The sequence below is a fragment of the Benincasa hispida genome, chromosome 1, assembly GCF_009727055.1.
Source record: "Benincasa hispida cultivar B227 chromosome 1, ASM972705v1, whole genome shotgun sequence".
Classification (NCBI taxonomy): domain Eukaryota; kingdom Viridiplantae; phylum Streptophyta; class Magnoliopsida; order Cucurbitales; family Cucurbitaceae; genus Benincasa; species Benincasa hispida.
In genome coordinates this window covers 30,092,801-30,111,145 of record NC_052349.1, presented here as the reverse complement: position 1 = coordinate 30,111,145, position 18,345 = coordinate 30,092,801, and the positions used below count along the sequence as shown (strand labels likewise).

The following is an 18,345-nucleotide window of genomic DNA, read 5'->3' as shown; positions in this document are numbered from 1 at the left end:
ACTAGTCATGTCGTGGGTTTCTTTATGGGTATTTACATCCTCAAGCAAGTCTTTTTCACAATTAATTATTTTTCGTTTTCGAAGATTTTTATCTTTGGAACCCACTGGTCTACCACACATTGTTCCAGGCTCATTAGTGATAACTTGTTGTGTTGGGATATCAATTTTTTATGGAACATTTGCACCTAGTATATGTGACTTAGTTACTTTCTTTACATCTATAAATGCATCTGGTAATTGATTTGCTATATTTTGCAAATGAATTATTTTCTGAACTTCAAGTTCACATTGATCTGTATGGGATCTAAATGAGACAATAACGATGCATTTCATGTAATTTATTTTTTCAACTTCTTAATTCCTCCCCTAATGTTGGAAAATTTGTATCATTAAAATGACAATCAGCAAATTATGCAATAAATACATTACCCGTCAGGGGCTCAAGATATTTAATAATTGGTGGGGAATCATATCCAACATATATTCCTAACCTCCTTTGAGGACCCATCTTAGTGCGTTGTGGTGGAGCAATTGGAACATATACTGCACATCAAAAAATTCTCATGTAACAACCCCACTTTCTAGGACTATTGAAAAAGGGATCGCTACTGTATACATGCATAAATATTCTCATTGAAGAAAATAATCATAATTTTAAACTGCATTAAGTATATAAAAAAAAATGTTCTAACATATCTCAAAATCTTAATTCGTTCAATCCGGGCCATCCTTTTTAACAAGAAACAATTTATAAAAAAAAATGAATAAATAAATGGATGATTTAATTAATTAAATTATGAGAAATCCATGAATGGATAAAAAAAAACATGCGAAAATATAAACAGTCAAATGCGAAAATTTTGGTTCCTTTGGCACTGTCACGGATTCCTCTTGTCAGTCACCCGAGTGTCCTTGCTCTTACCTGAAAAAAAAATAAGGATAAAGGTTGAGTATAAAATACTTAGTAAGTGATCCCATTACCGGGATCAGACTATGCATCCACGAGCAAAGAAAAATAGCCCGTGGCTCATACAGTTACATCGGTTTTTTATGATGAAAGGAAAACCAAAAGACGTACTATCTTGCCTTGAAACACATGTCTAGCGGCCCGTAGGCACACCGTCAAACATGATAATAACATGAACGTGAACCTGTCGACCCATGCATGTTTAGCGGCTCGTAGGCACACCATCAAACATAATAATAAGACGCGTCAAGGCAAGACAATAAACCGCTCTACTGGTCTATTCATGCATCACATACATAATATCAGTACTGATTAGAAGTTTTAACATGCTCATAATACTTGTAACTACCATGCAACTAGCAAAACATATTGTAACAAAAATCATGCTCCAGAGTCAACCAAGTAACTTGATAGGTCTAATCTAGATCGCCTAGCACGAAGGCACCAGTAATAGTATCACTTACCTCAACTTGGTCACAAAAGTCCACCCAAATAATTCCTTAAAACCTTTGGAAAACTTGAATCAACCCAAAGTTGAAAGTTGTGGCTTGATCCAAGACAAATTCCAAAACTTGATTCAAGTAGCCAATCTGATCAAGAATTAATTCCAAAATCAATTAACTTATTTTTTTCCACTATTACTCTCAATCCAAAAGAATAACCTACCAACTTACACAAAACTTACCCAAACTAAAACTCTCAGATGAAGAGAATGGTCTTTTCTTTGTTAGCAACGCCTCGAAATCCAAATCTTGAGAGTCGACACAATAGGTAACACTAAAATCGTTTCCAACACCAAGAGGCACTTTAAAAAGACTTAACACCAAACCTTGCCCAAAATAATCCAATTCTTACCCAATCTCAAAAAGGCGAGGCGGCAAACAGAATGATAAGGAGGCGGCGCTGCTCGCATCGGCTGGAACTCACGGCGGCGGTGACGGAACGGCGAGGCACTGCTTGCGGTGGTGCTGGCAAGGAGATTCGGCGACGTTGGAACGGCAAGGCTGGTGGCTGGAAGGCGGACGACGGCTAGGGCTGGAAGGAAAAGAAGAAGAAGAAGGGAAGGAAAAAAGGGTTGCGTGCGTGTGGGTTGAGGAGAGAGAGAAAAGTAAATTTAAATTTTTTTTTTCATTCCTTTAACCCTTTCCATAAATATATTATAACCAAATTAAAACTTTCCTTTTTCCTTAAAAATAAATTCCTTAATTATCTCCCAAATATTATACTTATATATATATATAATATATATAATATATATATTTTAGTTATATAGTATATATATATATTAATATTTGTCCTTTTCCTTTAAAAAAAATCTAATATACACATTTAATTATCTCCATAGATAATCAAATCTCCCAAAATATAAGCCAAAATAAAACTCAATTAATTCCAAATAATTCAATCATATTTTAGCTTAGCCCAAAAATATAAATGTCATATAATTTATCAAAGTAGCCAACAATAAAAAAAAAACTTAATTACAAAATAAAAATTAGGATGTTGCATTCTACCCCCTTAATAAACTTTCGTCCTCGAAAGTTCTAATCCTGAAAAAGCTCGGGATAATGCATCCTCATGTCGTCCTTGCGCTCCCATGTTGCTTCCTCGAACTGATGATTTTGCCAAAAAACCTTCACCAAATCTATCTTCTTGTTGCACAAAACTTTCACTTCCCTGGCCAAGATTCGAATGGGCTCTTCTTCGTAGTTCAGGTTCTCATTTAAATACAAAGGCTCATAATCCACAACATGAGATGAGTCTACTACGTACTTCCTCAACATGGAAACATGAAAAACATTGTGAATTGTAGAAAGAGATGGGGGCAAGGCCAACCGGTATGCTACAAGGCCAACCTGCTCCAAGATCTCAAATGGCCCGATGAAACGAGGGTTCAACTTACCCCTCTTGCCAGACCTCAACACTCCCTTCATAGATGCCACTTTCAGAAACACCTTTCCACCTACCTCAAACTTCAGGTCCTCACGCCTAACGTCAGCGTAACTCTTCTGCCTACTTTGAGCCGTCAACATTCGGGCCCTAATCTTCTGTATTTTCTCATTCGTGGTTTGTACTAACTTAGTTCCTAGTAATTTTCGCTCACCAAATCATCCCAGCATACGGGTGACCTACAACTCTTCCCATAAAGGACCTCAAATGGTGACATACCAATGGTTACCTGATAACTATTATTATAGGCAAACTCTATCAAATGCAGGTGAGAGTCCCAACTCCCTGCAAACTCTAGTGCACAAGCACGTAACATATCCTCCAGTGTCTGGTTCAAACGCTTAGTTTGACCGTTAGTTTGTGGGTGAAAAGTCGTACTGAAAACCAAACGTATACCCAATGCTGCCTGAAGACTCTTCCAAAAGCTGGAGGTAAATCGAGGGTCCCTATTAGACACGATGGATACTGGTACCCCATACAATCTTACCATTTCTTTCATATACAACTGGGCTCACTTACTCACTGAATATATAGACTTCCCTGGAATAAAATGTGTCAGCTTGGTAAGTCTGTCCACTATAACCCAACCCTTCGCCGTTCACGGCAAACCTACAATGAAGTCCATCAAGACATGTTCTCACTTCCATTCCGGTACGCTCAAAGGTTGCAACAAACCTGCTGGCTTTTGTCTTGGGGCCTTTACCTGCTGACACACCAAGCACTTATTGAAAAACTCTACTATCTCCACTTTCATGCTATTCCACTAGTAGCAACATTTTAGGTCCTGGTACATTTTGGTACTGTCAGGATGTATTGAAAATGGGGAGTTATGAGCTTCCCATAACAGATCATTCTTGAGGTCACTCTCTGCTGGTACACATAAACGTCTTCAAAAAGTAAGACCATTATCTGTTGACAAGGAGAACTCACCACCGTATCCTGTCTTCACCTGCTGCGCTACTTCAACTAAGTAAGGATCGCTGCGTTGAGCAACAATGATCCTCTACCTTAAACTTGGTTGTACCGACAATTGTGCTAACTGCGCAGATACCTCCCCTACCACCACTGCTATCTCAGCCCGCTCAAGGTCCTTACATAAACGACTCTGTCTGGTGATAAGGGCTGCTGAATGGGCTACCTTTCTATTTAGATTTGCCTTTCCTGGATGGTACAGAATCTCGCAATCATAATCCTTCACTAGCTCCAACCATCTACGCTGCCTCATGTTTAACTCCTTCTGAGTGAAGAAGTATTTTAAACTCTTGTGGTCGGTGAAAATCTGTATCTTCTCGCCATACAAGTCGTACCTTCAAGTTTTTAAAGCAAAAACAACAGCTGCCAACTCCGAATCAGGTGTGGGATAATTCAGTTCATGGTTCTTTAACTGGCGGGAGGCATAAGAAACTACCTTACCTTGTTGCATCAACACGCACCCCAATCCTCTCTTAGAGGCGTCACTGTAAATAACAAAACCACCCGTTCCATCGGGTACGGTGAGAACTGGGGCAGTAACCAACCTTTTCTTGAGATCTTGGAAACTATCCTCGCAAGCCTTACTCCAAATAAAGGAAGCTCATTTTCTGGTCAACCGAGTCAGAGGAGTGGCTATACGGGAAAAGTCCTTCACAAAACGACGATAATAGCCCGCCAACCCCAAGAAACTATAGACCTCTCCAACTGTGGTAGGACGAGACCAACTCGTGACTACCTCAATCTTTGCAGGATCAACAGATACACCTTCCTTGGACACCACATGCCCTAGAAAGGACACGTGCTTTAACCAAAACTTGCACTTGGAAAACTTAGCATATAACTGTTGCGCCCTCAAGATCTTTAGAACCTTGCGCAAATGTTCCTCGTGCTCTGCCTCTGTCTTGGAGTAAACCAAAATGTCATCTATGAAGACTATCACGAAGGTGTCAAGAAATTCCTTAAACACCCTGTTCATCAGGTCCATGAATACTGTAGGAGCGTTCGTCAACCCAAATGACATCATGACGAACTCATAATGCTCATACCTCGAACGAAAAGCTGTCTTGGGAATATTACTGTCCTTTATCCTCAACTGATGATACCCCGACTGAAGATCAATCTTAGAAAACATTGTAGCTCCCTACAACTGGTCAAACAAGTCATCAATCCTGGGAAGCGGATACTTGTTTTTTATAGTCACCTTGTTTAGTTCCCTGTAGCCAATGCAAACCTATAATGACCCATCTTTCTTTTTCACAAATAGCACCGGCGCACTCCAAGGGGACACATTAGGGCGTATGAAACCCTTATCCAACAACTCTTGCACCTGAACTTTGAGTTCCTTCAGTTCTGCTGGGGCCATTCTGTATGGAGCTTTTGAGATAGGAGTTGTGCCTGGCTTCAACTCGATAGCAAAGTCTATCTCCTGATGCGGCGGCAGACCTGGGAGTTCTTCTGGAAAGACATCTGGGTAGTCATGTACTACTGGCTGCAAAGTCAAGGAGACCTCAGGCTTTCTAGTGTCGACGACGCTAGCTAAGATACTCCAGGCACCCTGGTTAAGCAACCTCTGGGCTTTCATGACAGAAATCACTTAGAGCAGGACCACGGTCCCTGCCCCTTTAAATTTAAAGCTGGCTCTCATGGGAGGGTTAAAGATCACCTCCTTGCAAGAGCATTCTATACTGACATGGTTAGCTACTAACCAATCCATGCCCAAAATCACATCAAAATCCCACATGTCCAAGACTACTAAAGTCACATCCAGGGTATGACTCGCTACTTCAATCTGACATGCTTTTATCTTCTCCTTTGCTAACATAATTTCTCCAGACGGAGTGGAAGCCGACAACACATAGTGTAACTCGAATCAAACAATACTAGCGCAAGATGCCCCAAGATTGGGAGCATACCTGTTACAACAGTACCTGCTTTCTCGGCCTCTTGTCGGGTGGTAGAGTAAACACGACCTTGCTGATGCTAAGGCCTACCCAAACTTCTCTGATCACAACCTACAAATGGTTCCCAAACCGACGTGCCTCTAGCGAATCTATCTATCGAGTGAGCCCCTACTGCTTGTCATGAAAATAAACTCTGGTGGCCTGCCAAACATCGCCTCAGTGATTGTATTCCACACGAGCACACACCGATCACATTCTCTCTACCGGTATTGCTCGACAAACTCGCTGCCTTAAAATGTTCGAAGCGATTCTGTCTGACCTGAACCTTCTAGATGGCGGGGTGAGGGTCGGAAAGCCTTTGATCAGTCTTCCTTTTTGAACTAAGGAAGTCCTCGCCCTGATACTCTGTGAAAATCATCTCCTGACTGTGGGGTCCACCTCGGCTGCCAAACAAAGTGCCTCAGCATGAGTGGTTGGTTGATGCCTTTGCTGATACCTGTATACTGTTTTAGCCCTGGAAACAAACCTTTTTTGCCCTTATGGCTTCCATTGGTGCCAATCGGGGCTAAAACGGAGGATAAAGGTGTTCAACACTACCTGGTCATACTCCTCCCACTGACCTGTGGTCCTGCCTCAACTCAAGAATCCTCTGCTTTATTGTACTCCAGGGTTGGCGAGAAGACTTGGCGTAAAAGCGCCCTTGAACTGCTCCAAGTCACTTGGTCCCCTCCTGACACCCAACATCCTTTCTGCCGACTGCCACCAAATCTGGCCTTGTCAGGTAGGCATAAAAACGACACCACTGCACCTTCTGGTCTTTTGGGCATTTCATATAACGAAAAATCGTTTCAATTGAGGATATCCAATTTGCGTTGGTCGGGTTCTTTAGTGACCCATTGAAGGTGTTGGTGGTTGTACTCTTGAAATCTCGCAAATGCTTGGCCTTCACCGAAAGGCCTGACATGCTTTGGTTCTTGATTCATGTTCTAGGATACCATTCACGTTAATGAAACTAATTTTTTAAAAATATATTAATTACTATTAACGTTGATGCTAAGAAGTAGAAGAAAATATAATATATTTTTTTTTCTTTTATATGCTAAAAATAGGGGCAAAATAAATTTATTTAATGATTTTAAACATGTAAGTTACCTAAATATATTCCTATAATCATCCACTAGAAGGGAAGAAGTCAACTATTGTGACCTCATTATTTTTCATTTCTTTTTCTCACAAAATACTCATTTGTTATCCCACAGGTTATCACCTTCTTAGTGTTCGGACTACAGTCCAAAAATCTTGACATTTTGAAGGTGAAGTTTAATTCGGTCTCGATTGCTTCTTTCCACTGAAGCAAATCTTTTCTATGTCAGCATTCTTCAACAGATTTTTTTTAGGATCCTCATTTTTCAGATATAATAATCAAGAGCAAACATTATATGCAAAAATTGTTATCAATAATTTATATTAGTTTGATTTATCATTTTTTTTTTCTGACATAGTTTATTTGAAATCTCATTATTATCTTTAGTATTTCACATTCCTCACTAGTCATGTCGAGAGTTCTTTATGGGTATTTACATCCTCAATCAAGCTTTTTCACAAATTAATTATTTTTTCGTTTTCAAAGATTTTTATCTTTGGAACCCACTGGTCTACCACGCGTTGTTCCAGGCTCATAGTGACAATTGTTGTGTTGGGATATCAATTTTTATGGAACATTTGCAACTAGTATATGTGATTAGTTACTTTCTTTACATCTATAAATGCATCTGGTAATTGATTGCTATTATTTGCAAATGAATTATTTTCTGAACTTCAAGTTCACATTGATCTGTATGGGGATCTAAATGAGACAATAACGATGCATTTCATTAATTTATTTTTTCAACTTCTTAATTCCTCCCCTAATGTTGAAAATTTGTATCATTAAAATGACAATCAGCAAATTATGCAATAAATACATTACCCGTCAGGGGCTCAAGATATTTAATAATTGGTGGGGAATCATATCCAACATATATTCCTAACCTCCTTTGAGGACCCATCTTAGTGCGTTTGGTGGAGCAATTGGAACATATACTGCACATCAAAAAAATTCTCATGTAACAAACCCCACTTTCTAGGACTACTGAAAAGGGATCGCTACTGCATACATGCATAAATATTCTCATTGAAGAAAATAAAGTAAATTAAAGAAAATAATCATAATCTTAAACTGCATTAAGTATATAAAAAAAATGTTCTAACATATCTCAAAATCTTAAATCGTTCAACCCGGGCCATCCTTTTTAACAAGAAATAATTTATAAAAAAAATGAATAAATAAATAGATAATCATCCATGAGCAAAGAAAAATAGCCTGTGACTCATACAGTTACATCGGTTTTTGATGATGAAAGGAAAACTAAAAGACGTATTATCTTGCCTTGAAACGCATGTCTAGCGGCCCGTAGGCACAACGTCAAACATGATAATAACATGAACGTGAACCCGTTGACCCACGTATGTCTAGCGGCCCATAGGCACACCGTCAAACATAATAATAACATGAACGTTAACCTATCAATTCACGCATGTCTAACGACCCATAGGCACACTGTCAAAACATGAAACATGAAAATAAAAGTAACATGAACGTAAACCTGTCGGCTCACGCATGTCTAGCGGCCCGTAGGCACACTATCAAACATGATAATAACATGAACGTTAACCTATCGGTTCACGCATGTCTAGTGGCCTGTAGACATACCGTCAAACATAATAATAACACGCGTCAAAGCAAGACAATAAACCGCTCTACTGGTCTATTCATGCATCACATACATAATATCAGTACTGATTAGAAGTTTTAACATGCTCATAATACTTGTAACTACCATGCATCTAGCAAAACATATTGCCAATAATAGTATCACTTATCTCAACTTGGTCACAAAAGTCCACGCAAATAATTCCTTAAAACCTTTGGAAAACTTGAATCAACCCAAAGTTGTGGCTTGATCCAAGAAAAATTTCAAAACTTTATTCAAGTAGCCAATCTGATCAATAATTAATTCCAAAATCAATAACTTATTTTTTTTCCAAGAATAACCGACCAACTTACATAAAACTTACCCAAACTAAAACTCTCCGATGAAGAGAATAGTCCTTTCTTTGTTAGCAACGCCTCGAAATCCAAATCCTGAAAGTCGACACAATGGGTAACACTAAAATCGTTTCCAACACCAAGAGGTACTTTAAAAAGACTTAACACCAAACGTTGCCCAAAATAATCCAATTCTTACCTAATCTCAAAAAGGCAGAGGCGGCGAACAAAACGACAAGGAGGCGGCGCTGCTCACGGTAACGAGGAGCTCACGGCGGCAGCTGGAACTCATGGCGGCGACGACGGAACGGCGAGGCACTGCTTGCGGTGGCGCTGGCGAGGATATCCGACGAGGTGAGGCTGCTTGCAGCGGCGCTGGCGAGGAGATCTGGCGACGTTGCTTGCGGCGGCATCGAAATGACAAGGCTGGTGGCTGGAAGGCGGACGATGGCTAGGGCTGAAAGGAATAGAAGAAGAAGAAGAAGGGAAGGAAAAAAGGTTGCGTGCGTTTGGGTTGAGGAGAGAGAAGTAAATTTAATTTTCTTTTTTTTTTTTTCATTCCTTTAACCCTTTCCATAAATATATATAACCAAATTAAACTCTTCCTTTTCCCTTAAAAAAAAAATTCCTTAATTATCTCCCAAAATATATATAGTTATATATATATTTTTTCCTTTTCCTTTAAAAAAAAATCTAATATACACATTTAATTATCTCCATAGATAATCAAATCTCCCAAAATATAAGCCAAAATAAAACTCAATTAATTCCAAATAATTCAATCATATTTTAGCTTAGCCCAAAAACATAAATCTCATATAATTTATCCAAGTAGCCAACAATAAAAAAAAAAAACTTAATTACAAAATAAAAATCAGGATGTTACATCTCAAATGGGAAATATTTGGCTCATGACCATAAGCTAATTGTAATGGCGAGTACTTATGATAAGCTATTGACCTAATGCGTACAAGTGACGCTCTCTGTAAAATAGCATGTCCCCATACAGATGAAGGAAACTTAGCTCTCATAAGTAATGGTCTTGCAATTAATTGCAAACGTTTTATAAATGATTATGCTAAACCATTTTGTGTATGAACATGAGCTACAAGATGTTCAACACTTATCCCAAGTGACATACAATAATTATCAAAAGCTTGGAATGTAAATTCACTAGCATTATCAAGACGAATGGTCCTAATTATATAATCAGGAAATTGTGTTCTTAACTTAATTATTTGAGCAAATAATCTTACAAATACCAGATTTCGACTTGATAATAAGCATACGTGTGACCATTTGCTAGATGCATCTATTAATACCATAAAATATCTAAATAGTCCACTTGGTGGGTCATGGGTCCACATATATCACCATGAATTCGTTCTTAAAAATGTGGGTGATTCAGTCCCCACTTTAGATGGTGATGATCTAATTATCAATTTTCCATGAAAGCAAGCATCACATGATAATTCATTAGATTGAAGAATCTTCTAGTTCTTCAATAGGTGTCCATTTGAATTTTCAATAATTATTTTTATCATTATAGATCTTGGATAACCCAATCGGTTATGCCAAATTATAAATATGTCTGGATTCATGAACTTTTGGTTCATTGTTGCATATGTTTCAATTGCTCGTATATGAGTATAATACAATCTAGAAGATAAAGCGGGCAACTCTTCTAATATATGTTTTTCATTTGAGATAATGGATATGATATATAGATATTCCACATTATTCTTACTATCAGTCTCAATATGATAACCATTGCAACGTATATCTTTAAAACTTAGAAGATTTCTCTTTGATTGAATAGAGAACAATGCATTGTCAATTGTAAATTTTGTTTCTCTAGGAAAAATAATATTTGCTTTTCCAAAATCTTTGATCAAATTTGTAGAACCTGATATTGTATTTATTTTTGCTTTCAGCATTGTCAATTTGGAAAAATATTTTTTATTTGTAAGTATTGTATGTGTAGTTGCACTGTCTGCCAGACATGGATTTTCTTTGCTCATTTTTGAAACACCTAACGTATGAAAATGATCCATGCTTCTTCATTAAAAGAAAATAATTACAATAAGAAAAACAACACTTTAAATACACAAAAGTCATTAAAAAAACATGAAGATCGATAAAAGAAAACAACAACATTAAGTCTAAGTATTCTCAAAGTCAAATGAAACACTTGATGCCACCAATTGTGTCAATCTTCTCTTTAGGAGATTCAAAGAAGTCTGTCACATTTAAAATTGTCATATGGGATGGGTCAAATATGTCATTATCTCGATATGCAAAATCTGCTTCCACATATTTCTCTTTTTCCTTCAAGGAGGCTTGATAAAGGTCAAGTAAGTGTTTTGACATACAACAGGTAAGTGACCAATGCTCTGTCATTCCGCATCTGAAGCATTTATTTTCAACACTCTTTGAACTTTTATCTTGTGAAGCTTTTCATTTTTTATCATCATTTTATGTGGTTCTTTTGAAATTTAAATGATTAGAATGACCACCACGAAAATAATAATTATTTCTTCCTCTTCCACGGTCACAACCTCGACCTCGACTACGACCACGGTTATTATTAAAATTCACACTATTCACTTCAAGGAATGATGTTGTTCCGGTTGGTCGAGATTCATGATTTTTCATCAATAACTCGTTATTTTGTTTGACCACGAGAAGACATGAAATTAATTCAGAATACTGTTTAAAACCTTTCCTTGATATTGCTGCTACAGGAGCATATTTGAGACATGAAATGTAGAAAATATCTTCTCTAACATATCAACATCAGTAATTTTCTCTCTGCATAACAACAATTTTAAACTGATTTTAAATAATGCAGAGTTGTAATCACTTACTGATTTGAAATCTTGTAGCCTCAAGTGCATCCACTCATAACGAGCTTTAAGAAGAATGACTGTTTTTTTTTATGATCATATCTCTCTTTTAAATTTTCAACCAGATATGGGGATCTTTTATTATAAGATACTCCATTTTCAATCCCTCGTGGATATGATGACGAAGAAAAATCATAGCTTTTGTTTTGTTATGACTGGATGTCATATTTTTTTTTAATAGTCTTCCCAAGATTCTTAGCATCTAGGTGCATTTTGACATCAAGTATCCATGACAAATAATTATTGTCGTTAATATCAAGGAGGACAAATTCTATTTTTTGTGAGATTTGTCATGGCAGCACTATCATAAAATATTGTACTTATGTTAGACATTTAATAGATATTGAATATGCAGAAAAATATTAAATTTATTGATTATAATGAAGAGGGAAAAACCAACATACCTTTAGGATCTACCTTTAGCGGGGAAAACGATAGGAGCTCGTGCTGATAAGATGTTATAAAAATTAAAGAGCACAACGGGAATATTGATATGAAAAATATAATATAATAATATTTTTATATAATAATAATAAATAAATAAAAGCGCTAGTTGCATAAATAAATTCAAACCCAAAATAATAGAATATGTAGTACAATGATAAAATAATTGCATATATAGATCAAAAAATGATAAAAGACTAAAAAAACCCATGCCTAGCCACTATTTTTCTCGCTTCTTTCCAGTTTTCTCAAATTAAAAGCTATCACTAATAGCAGCTATCAACTGCTATCTTTGATAGCTTCTATCAATTTCTATCAATGATAGTTGCTATCAGCGATAACTTTCAATTTGAGAAAAATTAATACAATCCTGAAATATTAGCTTTTAATTTGCTATCAAGGATCAAGCTATCATTGATTCACTTTCAACAATTGGAATCAAACTTGAAATATCAATACGTAAGACTATCAATGGCTATCAATGATAGATTTATAAATAGTGATCAACTTTGAAAGAAGACTAACAACTTTGAATACCATAGTAGTTATCACTAATAATCTTGTATCATGGCTATCGTTGATAGCAGCTATTAGTCTCCATCACTGATAGACTTTCATCAATTAGAATCAACCTTGAAATATTAACACTTAAGGCTATCAATGATAGACTTCTATAACTTATTATCATCTTTGAAAGAAACTCGACATATAGATATCACCTAAGTTCTATCACCGATATCACTAACATCGCTCATATTGGGGTTATCAATGACAACTTCTTTCACTGATAACATCATTGATAAGATGCTATCAATGATATTATTAATATCATGCTATCAGTGATAGTTCTTATCATCGATAAGGTATTATTAGTGGTAACTTCTATCACCAATAACGTACTATCGGGTAGCTTCTATCACTGATAACGTGCTATCGGGTAGTTTCTATCATCGATAGCATGCTATTAATATTAGCTTCTATCACTGGTAACATGCTATCAGTAGTAGCTTCTATCAATCATTGCCACTGGACACTTGTTTACCCCTTCTTGTCCTTCCCAAACATTTATAAATCATTTTTCTTTTCGATGATAGCTTATATCATTGATAAAATTCTATTAGTGATAACTTCTAGACATTCCACTTACATTTTAGTTTCAGATTCATCTTTAATAATTAAATTCACTAAGTTGGTTATCAATGATAGATTTATATAAGTGGTTATTAAATATGAAAATATAATCAAGGATTAAGCTATCAGTGACAAAAAGTATTAGTGGCTATCACTGAAAGAATTTCATTTGCTATTTATATTTATTATTTATTATAATAATCAAACTTGATGATTGGCTTATTGGTGTTAAGTCACTTATGAATTGAGTACTTTCAAGTCTTGAGTACGAAATTCAACCTCATAATTCTTGTGAAAAAAAATGGGAAGAAGAAAAATTCAAATAAAGGAAAGAAAAATTTTAAAAATAAGAGAAAGAGAAGAAGCAAAAATTGAAGAAAGGAAAGCAGATTAAATAGAAAAAAGGAAGCAAAAACAAAAAAAAAATGAAAGAAAAATTAAAAAAAAAAAAGAAAAAGAAAAAGTAAGAGAAGAAGCAGAAAATCAAAGAAAGAAATTATAAAGAAAAAGCGAAAATCGGATAAATGAAAGAATAAAATAAAATAAAAAAGAAGAAGTAAAAATTGGAGAAAGAAAATGAAAAAATGGAATAAAATAAAAAGAGAGAAGAAGCAAAAATTGAAGAAAAGAAAAAAAATAAAAAGACTAAAAAAAGAATTTGATAAAAGCTAAAATTATAAATTAAAATAACTAAAACATAAAATAACTAAAAATCATGAAATTGGTAGAAGTGGAATTGCAAGTAAGATGTGAATTTACATGAACATCAAACATAAATAACTACATGGCACATGAACAACATGAATAGTGACACATGACTTTTGAGACACTAAGCAATGGTCATCTATTTTATATTATAATATTCATAATATTTCTCTTATGTATATAAGAAAGGGTTAGGTAACATGTCCCTTTTCCCCTTACATTTTTTAAAATTTTCATATTGCCCTTTATCGACTGGTTTTGATTTTTTGAGTGTAAGTATTCGTTATGAAAGACAGTGGATTAGGGCGAGTAAGTGTAGCTGATATTGACACACTTTGAATTAGGGCATCGATTCTTCCAATGTATATGTGAGATGCACGTGTAAGAAACAAAACAAATATTTGCATTTATATTTTAAATAATAATAATAATTTCATGGAGATCCAAAGCTTAGAGAAAATACAAACAATAGAGGATTTAATGGACTTCACAGTAGATATATATAATAACATTAAAATAATAAATATTGCATTATATATATTACAATGCTAGAGTATTTACATAATAATTCTATAATTTTACTACTAGAACAATTCTCTCTTCATAGTAGATAGAAGAACTTTTTTTTTTAAAAAAAAGAAAACTATAATATGAGAACATTAAAATAAAAACGGTTACATTATCTCATTTTTAAAAGTTAAAAGTTGATGGTAACATAAACAAAATTGTATAATATTTATTTATATATGCTAAAAATTACTATTTAAAAAAAATAATTAGAGATAAAAGATTTCACATGCATTCCTTGTGTTTCTTGACTAGTATGTATAAATGATTAGATTAACGTCACAAGTCAAGAGCATCTGTATGTATTGAGAACTTATATACCCAAATATTTCCTTTTCATTTGTCCTACATCGGAGAATTAAAGACTGGTCAGACGATGGCAGACTTCGGCAACCACACTTGCAAGAAAAAAAAGTTTTAAGATTTATTTCTTTTTGTATATTTTTTAAACTGGTGAAGTCTCAATTATTTGGATTAAAAAAGGTTTTAAGATTTATTGTGTGCCCTTAGTGTTTTTAGATCTGGCATTAATTTCCAAGAAGAAAAAAAACGTCAGTGGCCGTTCTATCTTCATCTTCTTCTTCCTTTTAAAAACCTAGCGAGCTATCAGATTTGTTTCATAAAAAATTCTGATCTCTGTGTCCTTCCAAAGCTGAGCATATTTTCTCTCGATTTGATTCCATTCCTCCGTTTGACGTGCATCTATGTAAACCTTAGAGCAACCGACAGGAACAATTTACACCACGGTCGTGTGGAATTTACTTTCAACGCACAATGAATTACTTCCGGATCCGACAACCAATAACAGTCCATGTCCTAAATTCAGCTCTAACAGTTGAACTAATTCTTATGCTCAGTTCTCATTCTTCAAGAAAAGTCTCGAGTATTCAGAGTAAACGACAGTGAAAGATTAGTATACCTGACGGAAGGCAACCATTGAAAATGTCCCCTCAATCGAATTAGCTTAGAAATTCCAACACAGCGATCCGGAATTGATGATGAACTGATTAGGAATTACAGTACTTGCAGCCATATCTTCGGAAGTAACAAACTGTCACCACAAAATATGATCTTCTATAGCTTCTGATTATATTTATATATTTTTATTAAATAGGCTATAATAGATAGAGGAAAAAAGGCAGAAATTTTATTTCAAAAGAATTAAAGTCGTGCTCAACCCTCAAATTTTACGGAAAAAAAGGTGTCACTTGACTTCTCGTTTTCTCTTCTTCCCTCCCTTTTAGTCTCACTCTCTCAATCTCCAACTTCTTTAGCTTAAAATAGGGAGAAGACAGACGAACCCTAGCCGACTACAACATCTTGAAGAAATTCACTCTCCAGTCTCCACCTTGTCCTTCGTTCCAGGGGAGATGCCAAGAAGCATAAGAAGAAGACCTACGTTTATGACAAAGCTTTTGGTGATTATATAATCTGTTGTTTTTTCATCATATTTTTCTATATAGAAGACAGGAATGGTTTCATTGTTGGTTTTTTGAGGAAGAGGGTTACGGCGGTGGCTTCAACTTTTAGAGGAGCAAGGTTACATCTTCGATTTCTAGAGGAAGACTAGGCATTGGTTCCGATTTTAAGAAGAGACCCGCAACTTCGAGTTTTAGAGGTGGGTTGCGGTTGGTTCCGATTTTCAGAGGTAAGGAGAATTTAATTTTGATTTTTAGATGGATAACGAGTTTTAGGCTTGTTTTGTGAGAATGAGCCTTATTGGAGCTGATCATAAAGTTTGGATGAGAAACTTTTTATAGTGCGGTGACTGGTTATTTTCAAGCGTTTTGTAAAATTTTTGTTGGTTTCGATTCTCAGAATAACTTTAGTTCTTATGGTCCAGAAACTCTAGTTTTTTATATGAAATTTGGCTTTTAACTTTGGAAGACAATACAGGCAGACTGACCCGATATGTTCGCAACAGCTTTTATTTGAAAATTTATGAATTTCCAATTTTTATTTTTTATGTTTTATTTATTTATTTTTTTTTTTGGGTTTGTGTTTGTTAAATGTGACCGGTGGGGCGTGAAGAAGGCAATGGTCCAATTCTCTCTTCAAACCAAACCACTTTCAAGGTAACTTTTTCTTTTTTGATTGAAACAAACCTAGAAAATCAACCCCATTGAAACAAAGTCCAAACCATACACGAACATCTCTTATTTGAATGGAAGATTATGTGGCCTCTATTGGAAAACATGTGATTGATTACATATGCCGGTGATTTAATCATTCTTTTCTATTTTTTTTCCTTAATTTGACTAGCTTTTTGCCGTTTAAGATGGTGATAAATGAATGGGTCTTAATTTTAAATGAGTGAGGTAAGTGATTACCTTTGATTTATAGCGCCTATAAGTTTATTGTGTTTTTCTAAAATTTAAATATTGTTTTACATACAAAGTGTTAGGTACCTTGTTAATTATTCTTAAAGATTACTTGTATAGTTTCTTCTTTTAATGTTTCTCATTTAATGAAAACTTAGAATATATAGATTTTAAGCCAAGTTTAGGTAAAAGGTTAAAAATAAAACAATAATTACGCAATAATGGCTCCATTCATGAAGAGACCTTCTTAAGATCTGATTTTTTTTTTTTTTTTTTTTTTAATTATTATTATTATTATTATTATTATTTTTTGCATATACTATAAGAAAGATGATTGTCTTAATGTCTCTTCATACATAAATTTGATTGTTGAAGTATATATTGTCCTTGAAAGTTCATATAGGAAAAATGATCATTTGAGTTTTTGTTTTTAACTATTTTACACTATGTCATTTATACGTGCAAAGTTATTCCCTGACACAATTGACAAACTAGCATATTTAAAAAAAAAAAATAACATGAAGAAATAAAGAAGTCATTGCAATTGCTGGAAATACTAGGCCCACTAAAGAAAAAAAAAAAAAAAAGGAAAAACGAAAAGAAAGAAGACAAACTAGCTAATGTGTTGATTGGATAATATTCATGGGGAGTACAGTGACTGCAAATTCGTAGAATATCCTAATTTATTTGATGACTGGCAAGTTGCACTATCTGTTGAAGGACACCATTAACGCAAACTCCAAATGCAAGACGTACTTTACCTAACATATTTCACAATCTGTCTTCTAAGCTCACCTTGGAGCAATTTAAGGAAGCAGCACAAGAAGGCAAGAAGTCAAATTTAGTTCTTCAATTTATATTCTTGCTAAGTATATTTAAGTTCTATTATTTCGTGTTGTCTGTTAGCTTTGATTTTGAATGGATATAACTTTGAAATAGATTGATAGGTTGTTGATACTCGACTTTTACTAATAAATCTTTTATTTTGTTTTGTTTTGTTCTATGTGTTTTAAGGGAATTTTTACCCTTGAAGAGTATGGTAATCTTGTTGATAAGCCATTCACGACATTTTTGGAGTTATTTAGAAGTATGCAAAGAGAAGGGAGACATCAATCATGAGGTATGGATCTTGCTCGAGTGAAAGTAAAACATGCCTTGTTCTTTTTTTAGCAGAATGGAAGTTTCTATTACATAAATGGAGGTATCATATTTAGTTGAGTACAATATTCGTCACATTGGTTTCGTGAAAGAAGTGGGAAGAAGTGGATCGAAATGTGTCAAAACCATGAATAATGTATCATCGAACAAGTGACAACCAAACAAGAATCGAACTCATGAAGCATGGAATTTTGATAAGCGATTAACCCCTTCATCATTTTAACTCTTTTTAAGA

General features: G+C 35.0%; 1 long non-coding RNA gene across 1 annotated transcript; it reads right to left on the bottom strand.

Moving 5' to 3' along the window:
* Positions 1-8,689: 8,689 nt before the first annotated feature.
* On the bottom strand, positions 8,690-9,386 carry LOC120081902. Its single transcript, XR_005482992.1, has 2 exons — positions 9,078-9,386; positions 8,690-8,974 (listed from the first exon to the last, which is right to left on the bottom strand). It is a non-coding gene; the product is annotated as an uncharacterized LOC120081902 (long non-coding RNA).
* Between the last annotated feature and the right edge of the window lie 8,959 nt (positions 9,387-18,345).